The sequence below is a fragment of the Saimiri boliviensis genome, chromosome 2, assembly GCF_048565385.1.
Source record: "Saimiri boliviensis isolate mSaiBol1 chromosome 2, mSaiBol1.pri, whole genome shotgun sequence".
Classification (NCBI taxonomy): Eukaryota; Metazoa; Chordata; class Mammalia; order Primates; family Cebidae; genus Saimiri; species Saimiri boliviensis.
In genome coordinates, this window is record NC_133450.1 from 233,867,698 (window position 1) to 233,882,643 (window position 14,946).

Genomic DNA, 14,946 nt, shown 5'->3' on the forward strand with positions numbered 1-14,946 from the left:
TGATTGTTTCTTTTGCCATGCAGAAGCTCTGGAGTTTAATTAGATCCCATTTGTCTATTTTGGCTTTTGTTGCCAATGCTTCTGGTGTTTTAGTCATGAAGTCCTTGCCTATGCCTATGTCCTGAATGGTTTTGCTTAGGTTTTCTTCTAGGGTTTTTATGGTGTTAGGTCTTATGTTTAAGTCTGTAATCCATCTGGAGTTAATTTTATTGCAGGGTGTCAGGAAGGGGTCCAGTTTCTGCTTTCTGCACACAGCTAGCCATTTTTCCCAACACCATTTATTAAACAGGGAATCCTTTCCCCATTGCTTGTTTTTCAGGTTTGTCACAGATCAGATGGTTGTAGATGTGTGGCATTTCTGAGGCCTCTGTTCTGTTCCATTGGTCTAAATCTCTGTTTTGGTACCTGTACCATGCTGTTTTGATTACTGTAGACTTGTAGTATAGTTTGAAGTCAGGTAGTGTGATGCGCCTCCAGTTTTGTTCTTTTTGATTAGGATTGACTTGGCTATGTGGGCTCTCTTTTGGTTCCATGTGAAGTTTAAGGTGTTTTTTTCCAGTTCTGTGAAGAGGGTCATAAGTAGCTCGATGGCGATAGCGTTGAATCTATAAATTACTTTGAGTGGTATGGCCATTTTCACAATATTGATTCTTCCTAACCATGAGCATGTAATGTTCTTCCATTTGTGTCTGCTCTTATTTCCTTGAGCAGTGGTTTGTAGGTCTCCTTGAAGATGTCCTTTACATCCTTTGTTAGTTGTATTCCTGGGTATTTTATTCTCTTTGTAGCAATTGTGAATGACAATTTGTTCTTGATTTGGCTCTCTTTAAGTCTGTTTTTGGTGTATAGGAATGCTTGTGATATCTGCACATTGATTTTGTATCCTGAGACTTTGCTGAAGTTGCTTATCAGTTTCAGGAGATTCTGGGCCAAGATGATGGTGGCTTCTAAATATACAATCATGTCATCTGCAAATAGAGACAATTTGACTTCCTCCTTTCCTAACTGAATACCCTTTATTTATTTTTCTTGCCTGATTGCTATGGCTAGAACTTCCAATACTATATTGAATAGGAGTGGTGAGAGAGGGCATCCTTGTCTAGTGCCAGATTTCAAAGAGAATGCTTCTAGTTTTTGCCCATTCAGTATGATATTGGCTGTGGGTTTGTTGAAATAGGTTTTATTATTTTGAGATACGTTCCGTTGATACCTAGTTTCTTGAGAGTTTGTAGTATAAAGGGCTGTTGAATTTTTTTTTGAAGGCCTTCTCTGCAACTATTGAGATAATCATGTGATTTTTGTTTTTGGTTCTGTTTATGTGGTGAATTACGTTTATAAACATGTGTATGTTGAACCAGCCTTGCATCCCCTGGATGAAGCCTGCTTGATTGTCATGGTTAAGCTTTTTGATGTGATGTTGCAATAGGTTTGCCAGTATTTTATTGAAGATTTTTGCATCTTTGTTCCTTATGGATATTGGCCTGAAGTTTTCTTTTCTTGTTGAGTCTCTGCCGGGTTTTGGTATCAGGATGATGTTGGTCTTATAAAATGATTTGGGAAGAATTCCCTCTTTTTGTGTTGTTTGGAATAGTTTCAGAAGGAGTGGTACCAGCTTCTCTGTATATGTCTGGTAGAATTCAGCTGTGAATCCATCTGGACCTGAGCTTTTTTTGGTTGGTAGGCTATTAATTGCTGCCTCAAATTCAGCCCTTGTTATTGGTCTATGAGAAACAAGGAAAGATCTAAAGTAGACACCCTATCATCAACATTGAAAGAGCTAGAGTAGCAAGACCAAAAAATAAACAAACAAACAAAAACAACAACAACAAAAAACTCAACAGCTAGCAGAAGACAAGAAATAACTAAGATCAGAGCAGAACTGAAGGAGATAGAGACACGAAAAACCCTTCAAAAATTAATAAATCCAGGAGCTGGTTTTTTGAAAAAATCAACAAAATAGACCACTAGGCAGATTAATAAAAAAGAAAAGAGAGAAGAATCAAATAGATGCAACAAAAAACGATAAGGGGGATATCACTGCAGATTCCACAGAAATGCAAACTACCATCAGAGATTACTACAAACAACTCTATGCACATAAACCAGGAAACCTGGAAGAAATGGGCAAATTCCTGGACACTTGCACCCTCCCAAGCCTAAACCAGGATTAAGTCAAAACCCTGAATAGACCACTAGACCACTGGTGGCTTTTTAATGCCCTTGCTAGAGAGAACTTCCAGTGGTAGATAGGGGGACATGGGCCAGGTGCACACAGGGAGTGGTAGATGAGAAGATGTACAGTTTTACATAAGTGCAAAAACGGTGGGAGAAGGTGAAAACCAACTTTGATGTTGTTTCATCCAGAACAGCCAACCAGACCCACATGGCCAGAAACTGTTGGTGGAAGCAAGCCTTAGCCTGTGTCTGTTGGAATTGAAAGTATGATGACGACAAAAATGATGACATAAAATAGTCGTCTCCAAGAACTTTAAGAATTTCAGAGAATGTGTACTTATGTTCTCTTACAGAGTTAAAAATGTGAGTCCTGCCATGGTGAAGGGGATACTTGGCCTGTGGACCTGCGTGGGTCTGAGTCCTTAGATTTATGCAAAATGCACCAGGGTGCCTTTACTTTTCCCCAGTGTGTAAGGGACCACAGCGTCCAGGTCCTTCTCCATTCCCCAAAGGATGTTGTTCCTTTGGCTATGAGCCATGTGTTCCTCATTTCTACTGAAGAGCTGCTAAGGGAGTTCTTATTCCGCATGTTTCCATATTTCTAGCTCAGCCTCTATAATACACTGAAATGTACACCCTGTGTTTTAGCAGTCAACAGTGCTGCTTCATAAGCAATGTATAGTATCAAGAACACTTAATACAATGGCCTGTAAACACACCAGCCTCAAGGTAGGACTTGAGAAATACTGGGGTGAAAGAAGAGTTAGCTTATGAGTAGCCTCACAAAAATCTGTACAAGAAAAATAGAGCAAATTCTGGCTGTGCGGTGTAAACACTGCCTGATTCTTTGTCAAGATTTGGCAGTGAGGTGAGGATAGTCATTGGATGTATTGGAAATCTTGGGGTTCATGGACATTTGTCAGGAAGAATAGCAGCTTCCCTTGGGTGGGGCAGTCATTCATAGTTAAAAGGGTGAGATGCTCCCCAGGACGACCCGTGCCAGCCTGAGGATGTAACTCCGAGTGCACTTTTATGAGGGACCGCAATCTGAAAATTTCCCTTTTGTCGTAAAGTCAAGTTATATCACACCAAGAGTGAGGAGTCGCTTTTGTGCTGTTTTCCGGGAAGAGGGAGAAACAACAGATGAGGGTGAATAAGTAATGTAAATTTCTTTATTAGAATTATTTGTGGAGAAAATAAAAGTCCTCCACAGATCTGTTTCTGTTATCTGTTGCTGTGTAACAGAACACCGCTGCACAATTTAGAGGCTTAAGTGGGTAATGTATTGTTACGACACACAGTTCTGAGGGTCGACAGGGTCTTTCCTGGGGTCTCCTGTGTGGCTGTGTAAGATGCTGGCTGCAGTAAGATGCTGGTGGGGGCTGCAGTCATCTGAGGGTCAACTGGGCTGTACATTAAGATGGCGCACTGACATGGCTGGTTGGTGATGCTGGTGGGGGTCGGGGAGTCCTGAAAACCCATGCAGGGCGTCTCCGTATGGCTTGACCTTTTCACCGCATGGTGGCTGAGTTCCAAACAGGACTCTCAAGAGTGAGTGTGTTAAGGGCAGAGAGTGGAATTTGGCCAGTTACAGGCTTCATTCAGAACCAGCACTCAAGGCCACTTTCTTTGCGGGTCAGAGCAATCACAGGGCCCGCTCTGACTCAGGAGAGTGGGGACACAGACTCCAGCTCTTGTCAGGGAGTGTCACGGACACGTGTGGAAGAGTGTGTGAGATGGAAGGTATTGTTGCAGCCTTCTTTGGAAAATACAACCCCTCACAAGATTTTAAAATAGAGACTGAATATACAATCCCTTTGTCACAGCAATGTATATATTTGTATTATAGGACATGAACATTCTACCACTTTCAGGGTGATTAATTAATTCATTCAAGCACTTGCTATCTCCTTCTTCCTATCTTAGCTTTTATCTAGCACATGCTGTGCAATGTATGATGCCAATCCATGGCAAGATGAAGGGGAACGATAGAAGGAGATAGTAAGAAACACAGATAGTGGTTTAGATAGAGGAAGACAAACACACAGAGTGATATATATGGCAGACAGCTGCTCTACACATGGAGGGAGACCAACATGTAAACAGAGAAAGTGAGACTCTTCAGAGGAGAGACAGCAGGGGAAGCTAGCTGCATGTTAGAGTTCCGAGGGACAGCACGGGACAGACCATTCCAAGCTGTCCTCAGCTCTAGAGGAGACCATGTTAAAATAACCAACGGTTTCTTTGGTCAGGGCAGTCCCTAAACCTGGACGTTTCTTCCTGTCTCTGGAAGAGGTTGCTTTAAAGAGTAATTGGATCTGTAGCACAATACTGTTTTTAATGCTGGTATTAGCTTTTTTGCATTTATGTTTTTAATTAATGTGAACTCAGTTAATAGCATTCCAAAAACTAAAGGAAGATCACGTGCTGATTTTTCTTGACTCTATGTCACTAGAAAATACTTATTCTGAAGTATTTTTCCCAGGTGTATAAAAATAGTCTACACACTAGCTCAAGCTGTCCTGCAAAAATCACTGCTATAGCTGTGGCTTGGGGCCATTTGCAGGCTACATGAACTAATGCTGTCCAGATTTGTTGAAATATGAGTTTTTTTTTCTTTTGACACCTGCACTTTCAACATTTAGTACTTTATTTGATATTAAAAATCTACTTTTGATTGTGAGATGCTTTCAACATCCTAGAAATGTTTCCTTCTTTTGTAAAAGTTATATGGGACATGTGCTAGGGAATTACAAGGATAATGGTGGTTGTAAATAGAGCGCTGAAAATAAGTGAATGGTGAATTAGATATTCATTTTTCTTTGTTAAGTGATGGATGTCGGGAGCCCTGGTGTTCTGGGCAGTTCCACGAGAAGTTGCCATCAAGACCCAGCCCGGCTATTCTTGCCCAGCCAAGTGGTCCCCTGACCTTGGGCTGCCTGCGTGCCCTGCCATTTCAGCTCCGTGACAAGTGAGTTTCCTTGGTTCTAAAATACAGGCTGTAGGCAGATGATGGTGTTCTATTCTTTGGGCAGTTGGGATCAATCAAGAAAAACACAACATTTCATATTTAATGACTAAATTATCCATGTATTGACTTAGATTGGGGTTAGCAAACACTTTCTTTCTTTTTTTTTTTGAGACAGAGTTTCGCTCTTGTTACCCAGGCTGGAGTGCAATGGTGCAATCTCGGCTCACCGCAACCTCTGCCTCCTGGGTTCAAGCAATTCTCCTGCCTCAGCTTCCTGAGTAGCTGGGACTACAGGCACGCACTACAATGCCCAGCTAATTTTTGTATTTTTAGTAGAGATGGGGTTTCACCATGTTGACCAGGATGGTCTCCATCTCTTGACCTCTTGATCCACCTACCTCAGCCTCCCAAAGTGCTGGGATTACAGGCTTGAGCCACTGTGCCCGGCCCAGCAAACCCTTTTCAATAAATAATCAGATAGTAAATATTTCAGACTTTTCAGGTCTTCCTGTCTCTGCTGCTGCACGTGGTCAGCTCTGCCCCTGTGTAAAAGCAGGCAGAGATCATATGCAAACAATGTCTTATTAAAACTTTGTTGTGGACATACAATTTTAGCATGCCTGAAAATCTTCTTTATTTGAGGTTGTTTTCAACAATTTTATAGTGTAAAAACTATTCTTTGCTCTTGGAACAGGTGGTGGGCTGCTGATGGCCCACGGGCTGTAGGTTGCTGACTGCTTCCCAACATCTTGCAGGAATAGACACAGATTTTTACAGGATACTTGACTTAGGTAACTTTTATGAATGCTTATTTTTTATTTTCTTCTTAAAAAAGTTCCTGAGGAAGATTTTAAAAAATTTTTGTTGTTAATACATCAAAATAGACTTTTTGGGTACATAGTTCTTTGAATTGTAACACAAGAATGGATAGCTTTATGTAGCTACTGCTAAAATCAGGATGTGGAACAATTACAACTTCCTTGTGGTACCCCTTTAGAGTTGCTTTTACCTGCACCCGCAAACCTTGGCAAACACTGATCTTTTTGTCTCTTCCTATAGTAGTTTTGTATTTTCAAGAATATCAAGTAGTGGAATCATGCATGATTTAACTTTCTGAGCTAGATGTGTTTATTCACTCGGCATAACGCCTTTGCCATTCATTCACCCAAGTTGTTGCAGTTATCCATAATTTATTCCTTTCTATTGCTGAGCAGAATTTCATGGTATAGGTGTCCCACAGTTTGCTTGTCCGTTCACCTGTTCAAGGACATTTGGATTATTTCTGGTTTTTGCCAGTTATAAATGGAGCTGCTTTAATATGGATGTATACAACCAGGCATGGTGGCTCACGCCTGTGATCCTGGTGACTTGAGAGGCCGTGGTGGGAGGATTGCTTGAGGCCAAGAGTTGAGACCAGTCTGGACAACTTAGTGAGATTCTATTTCTAAAACATTTTGTAATAAAGTCATTGGGTGTGGTGGCATGTGCCTGCAGTCCCAGCTTGTCAGGAGTTTGAGGCAGAAGGATTACTTGAGCTCAGTAGTTTCAGGCTGTAGTGAGCTATGGTGGTGTCATTGCATTCCAGCCTGGGTGATAGGGTTGAGACTCTGTCTCTAAAAAGGGAAAATGTATGCATTCACATATAGGTCTTTGTGAGAGCATATGTTTTCATCTCTCTACGGTGAATACCTAGGAATGGGATTACTGGTGACATAAGTGTACGATTGACTTTATAAGAAACAGCCAAACTGTTTTCCAGAATGCATTCCCGACAGCAAGGTGTGAGAGTGTCAGTTCATCATCTTTGTTCTTCCTTCATTCCTGGTGGTCCAAGGTCTTTTTCTGGTATTAATTCCCTTCTGCACGAGGCACTTCTTCAGCAGCTACTCTGCTGCAAATCTGCTGACAGTGGGTTCTATTAGCTTTCCTTCATTTGAGAATGTCACCTTCATTCCTTAGTGGTGCTTTCACTGGGTATGGAATTCTGGGTTCATAGTCTGTTTTTTTGAGCACTTTAAATATCCTGTGCCACATCCTTCTGGCTTTCATTGTTTTTTTTTTTTTTTTTTTTTTTTTAGTTTCACTCTGTTGTCCAGGCTGGAGTGCAGTGGTGCGATCTCAGCTCACTGCAACCTCTGCCTCCCAGGTTCAAGAGATTCTTCTGCCTCAGCCTCCTGAGTAGCTGGGATTATAGGCATGTGCCACATGTCTGACTAATTTTTGTATTTTTTTTTTTTTTCTGATCAGATTGTAATACCATTTACTAGGCTTTCTTTCTCATTTTCTTCTCCCTTTATTTGCTCATCTCTTTATCTCTGGTATGTATTTAAGCCTGAAATCCCAGTAGCTGTACTTTCCCACCCACTGTTATTTGTCTCTGAAACCTGTCTACCATCCTGGATGTGCCTGACCCTTTATTAGCTATCTGCTGACTTGAGGCAGCTGCTGCCTAGTCCTGAAGTATCTAGCAGTGTCTAGTATCTGCCTTGGACTCCTTGGCCTGGGTAAATTTTCTTTTTTCTTTTTTCTTTTTTTTTTTTTTTAAGAAGAGGGAGAAAGAGAAAGAGGGAGAGAGGATGGGGGTATTGCTTTATTGCCCAGGCTAGAATGCAGTCTAAATATGGGTATGCCTATAATTGTCTTTAATAATGGAGACATGAAAGAAAATGTGGGAAGAGAATAACAAACAAGGAGCCAACCAAGATTTCATTTAAACTTCTAAATTGATATGATGTGGTACTAATAAGAGTGTATATTTTGTGTATTTAAAGTGGAGAGTTCTATAAATGTTAATTACATTTACTTGTTCCAGATCTAAGTTCAAGACCTGAATATCGTTGTTAATTTTCTGTCTCATTGATCTGTCTAATATTAATGTTGAAGTCTCCCACTATTATTATGTGGGAGTCTAAGTCTCTTTATAAGTCCTATATGTCTAGGTATTCCTGTATTGGGTGCGTATATATTTAGGATCTTTAGCTCTTCTTGTTGTTGCATTGATCGTTTTATCATTATATAATGTCCTTCTTTGCTTCTTTTGATCTTTGTTGCTTAATTGTAACTTCTGCTTTTTATTTATTTATTTTAGCTCTCTGGTTGGTTGGTAAATCTTTCTCCATCCCTTGTTTAGAGTCTTTGTGTATCCTTGAATGTGAGATGGATCTGGATGCAGCATACTGATGGGTTTTGGTTTTTTATTCAAATTGCCTGTCTTTGGATTGGGGGATTTAGTCAATTTAAATTTAGAATTAATAATAATATATGTGAGTTTAATACTGTCTTTAGCTGGCTATTTTGTCCATTAGTTGATGTAAATTCTTCATTATATTGATGCTCTTTTTGATAATTTTTTTAGAAAGGCTGATACTGTTTGTTCCTTTCATATGTGTAGTGGTTCTTTCAGAAGCTCTTGCAAAGCAGGCCTGGTGGTGATGAAATCTCTGAGTGCTTGCTTATTCACAAAAAACTTTATTTTTCCTTCACATGTGAAGCTTAGCTTGGCTGGATGTGAAATTCTGGGTTGAAAATTCTTTTCTTTAAGGATGTTGAATATTGGCCCCCACTCTCTTCTGGCTTGTAGGGTTTCTGCTGAGAGATCTGCTGTAAGTCTGATAGGCTTCCCTTTGTGGGTAACCTGACCTTTCTCTCTGGCTGCCCTTAGTATTTTCTCCTTCATTTCAACCCTGGTGAATCTGACGATTATGTGCCTTGGAGTTGCTCTTCTTGAGGAATATCTCTGTGGTGTTCTCTGTATTACCTGGAGTTGAATATTATCCTGCCTTACTAGGCTGGGAAAATTTTCCTGAATAATGTCCTGAAGCGTATTTTCCAGCTTGGATTCATTCTCTTCGTCACATTCAGGTACACCTATCAAGCGTAGATTAGGTCTTTTCACATAGTCCCATATTTCTTGGAGACTTTGCTCGTTCCTTTTTATCCTTTTTTCTCTCGTCTTGTCTTCTTGTTTTATTTCATTGAGTTGATCTTCGACCTCTGATATCCTTTCTTCTGCTTGATCAATTCGGCTGTTAAAACTTGTACATACTTCACGTAGTTCTCGTATTGTGTTTTTCAGCTCCATCAATTCACTTATTTTCCTCTCTAAATTTTGTATTCTTGTTGACATTTCGTCAAACCTTTTTTCAAAGTTCTTAGTTTCTTTAGATTGTGTTATAACAAGTTCTTTTAATTCAGAGAAGTTTCTTATTATCCACGTTTTGAAGCCTGCTTCTGTAATTGGAACCCACTCGTTCTCCATCAAGCCTTGTTTCGTTGCTGATGAGGAACTGGGATCCTCAGCTGAGGAAGAGGCATTCTGATCTTGGGTATTCTCAGCCTTTTTTGACCGTTTTCCTCCCTTCGTTGTAGATTTATCCATCTGTGGTCTTTATAATTACCGTCTTTGTAATTGGGTTTCTGAGTGGACGTCCAACTTACTGATTCTCAGCGCCGAAATCTGAGCAACCCACTGCACCGACTAAATCAGCGGCGTTAAGATTGAGGGTGCTTTTCCGACTCTGCACCGAGAACCGACGCTCCGAGGCGCCGGCAAAACCGCCTCGCCGGTCACAAGAGTCGCGCTGGCGACCCGTGGGGCTCCTCCGCTGGGAATCTCCTGGTGCGTGAGCAACAAGAATTCATGTGAAGGTGTGGCGTCTTCTCCTTCTTTGCGCTTTCAGTGGGAGCTACAATCCCGAGCTGCTAGTGATCAGCCATCTTGGATCTCTCTCGGCTTTCATTGTTTTTAATGAGAAATCTGCAGACGTTAAAATAGTTTTGCCTCTATAAATAATGTGTTTTTCTCTGATTGCGTTTAAGATTTTTCCCCGTTTGTTCTTTAATTTTCATCAGTTTGATTATTCTGTGTTTGGATGTAGATTTATTTGGGCTTATCTTTTTGGGGATTCACCAAATTTATTCTGTGGGTTTACATTCTTTTTTTTTTTTGTCATATTTATAAAATTCTTAGTCGTTTCTTCACTCTTTTTTTCTTCTTCTGGGAATCTGGGGATATAAATGTTGGACCATTTTATTTTTTCCCACAATTCTATGATGATCTGTTCATTTCTTTTCAATCTGTTTTTCTCTTTTGTTCACCTTCTATAATTTTTATTGACACTTCTCTGTCCTTACTGCCATTCGATCCCTTTAATTGAGGTTTTCCTTCCATTTACTGTATGTTTTCATTCTAAAAATTTCTATTTTCTCTTTTTATATTTTGGTTTTTTTTTTTTTTATTTTTTTGCTGAGACATTTTATCTTTCTGTTCGTTTCCAAAGTGCTTTACTTGTTGGCTGTTTTTTATTATAGTTGTGTTGACTCCTTTGTCAGATAATTCCATCTATGACATCTGGTTGCTAATGTCCATTGATTAAGATTTTCCTGGTTCTCTGTAGGCTGAGCAATGTTGGATTACATCATGGAGATTTTGAATATTAGATTTCAGTGGTGAGACTCTGGGTGTTGTTCAACTGCTATGGAGAATGTCGATACTGTTTTACAGGCAATGAGTCCGTTTGGGTTCAGGCTGCAAGTTCCAAACAGCTTTCTGTGTTTGTGGTCCCAATGCCGTTCTAGTTTCAAAGCCTCTGTAGTGCTACTTGGATCTGTCCTACATGTGTGTCGCACTGTGGCCAAACTGGGACCTGGGTGGTGTTCTGCTTTGCAGTTCTGTTCTCAACATCTGCTTAGGGTCAGATCTACACACACACATAGCTCATGGGTGGTCTCAGGAACTTGTAAACAGCTTTAAAGGGTCACTTTTCTGAGTTTTCCCTTCTCCATCATCTCCTTAGTATTTTCAAGTTCCCTAAAACACCCATTTCAGTCCTCTAGCCCCAAATCTTGGGTTTTAGTTACCTTGTTCTGCTGCATACTCACCTTGACTATATCCATGTCTCAGAAAAACAGTTGAGGACACAGGGAGAAAAACAGCACTGGGTTTGACGACCTCCAATTGCGGAGTGTTGCCACCCCCACCATCACTTCAATAGCATGGGGACTGGAGTGCAAGAGAATGGAGAAAAGAAGGAAAATGAAAAAAGAACCATGCTTTCTATGCTCTTTTAGTGGGGAAAGATACACTTATCTTTACCCTGCTCAGGCAGAGCTAGAGGCCTTTTCTGGAAGCTCTCTTCTGTGCTGATGCCCTTGTGTGAGTCTGGGACTGTGTTAAGTTCAAACCTGGAGATGCTAAGGATTCCCCAAAGAGGAGCTCCTTTATTCGTTCCAGGTTTTATAGCTCCATTCATGGGAGATGTGGGCAGAATATGCTGACTGTATCTTGTCCAGAACCAGAACCCTCAAGATATTTTGATCAGAATAATTTACAAATTTTATTTTCTATTTTGTTTTCAAGCACAATAGCACCAACCCTATTTTGAGGAGGATGTGCAGATTTCAGATTGTTTCAAGATCCTTTCCATGTTCTTCCCAAAATTCGACTATCAGATTACTAGATTCCCTTGTCAGTTCCATCCCATAGAACTTTTGGGGGAAAACGGAAATATTCTGTATCTGCATATGGTAGCTGTTAGCCTTTGTGGCAATATTAAATTCTTGAAATGTGGCTAGTGGGAGGGGCTAACAGAATTCGAAATCGTCTTTAGTTTTAATTAATTTAAGTTTTAGAGTTTTAGTAGTCCTGTATGTCTGGAGGCTCCGTCACTGTACAATGAAGCGAATTTATTCTGCTGTGGAAAGCACTCTTTAGAACATGCAGCTGGTACAAAGTTAGCTGGGTGTGGTGGCGCTCGCCTGTAATCCCAGCTATACGGGTGGCCGAGGCAGGAGAATCACTCGAACCAGTGAGCCGAGATCGTGCCACTGCACTCCAGCCTGGGCGATAGAGTGAGATTCGGTCTCAAAAAACAAATAAACAAACTAACAACAACAACAAAAACATGCAGCTAGCAGGCTTGTATTTGGCTAGAGGAAAGAATATCACTATTTCTTCATTGGCTGTTTCACTGCAAAGCATTTTCACTGTGATGCCACCATTGTACTACACACCTGGCTGGAGTATTTTGATTTAGGAAATTCAGAAAGTGTTATTTATTCAATATATGTAGCTACATATGCATAACATCCCATGTTAGAGGCATATATCCTCTGGAGCAATTTAAAGAAAATCTTGTTGGCCGGGTGCGGTGGCTCAAGCCTGTAATCCCAGCACTTTGGGAGGCCGAGGTGGGTGGATCACAAGGTCGAGAGATCGAGACCAACCTGGTCAACATGGTGAAACCCCGTCTCTACTAAAAATACAAAAAATTAGCTGGGCATGGTGGCGTGTGCCTGTAATCCCAGCTACTCAGGAGGCTGAGGCAGGAGAATTGCCTGAACCCAGGAGGCGGAGGTTGCGGTGAGCCGAGATCGCGCCACTGCACTCCAGCCTGGGTAACAAGAGCGAAACTCCATCTCAAAAAAAAAAAAAAAAAAGAAAATCTCTTCTGTGTTCTATTTTTTGAAGGTGATGCCCTGTTGAACATCATTGGCAATGCTGACTGAGCTCTTCCCTTCTTTCAGAAGTCATCTTAGGCAGGTTGATGTGGCCCCCAAAGAAGCCACCTTGTTTTCACTTCACGTCCTCACCCCTCATGCCTCCAACCAAAAATCAAAGTAGGACTCAGTCCATAATCAGGTAGTATTTCATTTAACATGAATAGCCTTGGGCCCATATTTTGAAAATAAAGTATTGTCATGGCCCTTTTTAAAGGAATGACAAAGGAATAATCTGCAAAAAGATACCTCTTCCTTGCTTAGAATAAGGTATTTACCTAATAGCTTTTGATTACTTGGTGTGCTTTTAAAAATGAAAGGACTTGTCTCCCTTCCCTTTGTTGACTCCTACAAAGCTAGTGTTTTGGTATTCTCGTTTCTATAGTGGAGGAAAACTAATGATATTAAAGTCATGTTATTTTTCAGATACGTTAAAGAAAACCAGAATGTGGCTTTACAGTTGGGTCATTTGATTCCTTGAGTCTCCCTAATCTGGAGACTGTTTTCTTAAGCAGAGTCACAGAGTAGGGGAGGCGTCACTATACCCGAGTGAAGAGCGCTGGTTGGAAGTGTGTAACCTGCCAGCTGATGGGCTTAAGAGCAGCGAGTGCCTTCATGTGGTTTCTTTCTTTGTTGTCCTGTGAAGGAACTTGTGGAGCTCTTTTAAGCTCTTTATTGCTGTGTAGAATTACTATATTTGAAAACGATACTAAAAAAAAAAAAAAAAAACTTTTAGCCTTAGGTTTCACATTGAGAATTTTGTAGCTTACAGAGAACTCTATTGAAGACTTTGCTGTTGAGGTGAGCATTTTGCAAAGCACAAAATGTCCTGGCTAAGGGGACTGCTGTGGCCATTTAAACTTCCCACAGGAAGATGGCCATCCGCTAAAGTGATGTGACAGCATTTTATCTTCTGATCATCCCCCTTTTCCTTCAGAGCAGACAGAAGGAAGATATAAAGGAGTGTGTGACATCTGCTTACATAAAACATATGTTACAGTTGGACTGACCAAGATGTAATTTATCTATTGCTTTTTTTCTGTGCTCAATTATGGTGAAAGTTACTTATCTTTTAATAAGTTATTGTCTAAAATGAGCACATCCTGAAAATATCTTGGCCCCCTGGTCCCTTCTGGCATGCCAGCATGGATGTATGAAGCAGTAGATTCTTGAGACTCGTGCGTGGAAGGAGAGAGTGGGCGCGAGTGACCTCTCTGGCAAGGTTCCCGATTGTCTTGATTTGTGTTGCAGGCCTGGCCAGGAGCCTTCCACATGCTTTGATCTATGGCGCATCTCTGCAGATTTTGGCAAGAAAATCCTAATATGTCCAAGTCATGATTAAGATTGTGTAGCAGGACTGGACTGTTCATTCCTTCTCCACGTGAGTTGACAGTGCTGCTCATCCCCACCCTTCTGTCCGTGGTTCGTGTTCCCGGCCTCCTGAAGGACAGGTGGACTTGGGGCTCAGAGTGGGCTTGTGGACTTGCGGCGGGACGTAGGATTCTCTTCATTGCAAGAACCAGGCCTTGTTCTGGCCAGGATCACTGAGGGGTGGATGGGAGCAGGAGGATCTTTCTCACTGGGCAGTGTCTGGTAATTCACATGATCTAACAGGAGTCCTGGGGCCTTTCCTGCTGAATTTGAATTCAGGGAACACAGAGGTATGCAGTGGAGAAGGAAATTGGTCTGCACATTGGACCCCTGCACGTTTCAGGGGTCCAGGAGTTTATCTCCCAAACTGAGCCCATCTGCATCTTTTCCTGAACCCACCTTGTTTTCCTCCTTTTCTGCTCTGCTTCCTTGCGTTTGTTTCTAGTTTTTACGTTGCCAGAACCTGTTCCCCTTCCTTTCCCATTTCTAGCATCTCCAAATTAGTCCTTTTGTATTTACACTTTGAGATATAACTCGTGTACTATGCAGTTCACCACTTAAAGTGTACAACTCAGCGGTTTTTAGTATCTTCACAGAATTTCACAAACAATCACAATCAATTTTAGAACATTATAATCACCTGAAAAAAAAAAACCCGTACCCATCAGTCACGGCCCCCTTTCTCCCATCTCTCCCCAGGCCCAACTGTTTGCAAATCTCCTTTCCATCTCTATGGATTTGCCTATTCTGGACGTTTCATGTAAATGGAGTCATACAGTATGTGGTCTTCTGTATCTAGCTGCTTTCACAGAGCGTAAGGCTTTCAAGCTTCATCCATGCTGTAGTCTGTTTTAATGGCTAAATCATCTTTCATTGTATAGATAAACCGCATTATCTTTTTTCTTTTTCTTATCTTTTACTTTTAAGTTCTG

General features: G+C 41.0%; 1 protein-coding gene across 1 annotated transcript in view; it reads left to right on the forward strand.

Annotated features, from left to right (window-relative positions):
• Positions 1-14,946, forward strand: part of ROR2 (receptor tyrosine kinase like orphan receptor 2) — a 226,051-nt gene that overhangs the window by 74,028 nt on the left and 137,077 nt on the right. The gene's annotated exons all lie outside the window — the stretch shown is intronic.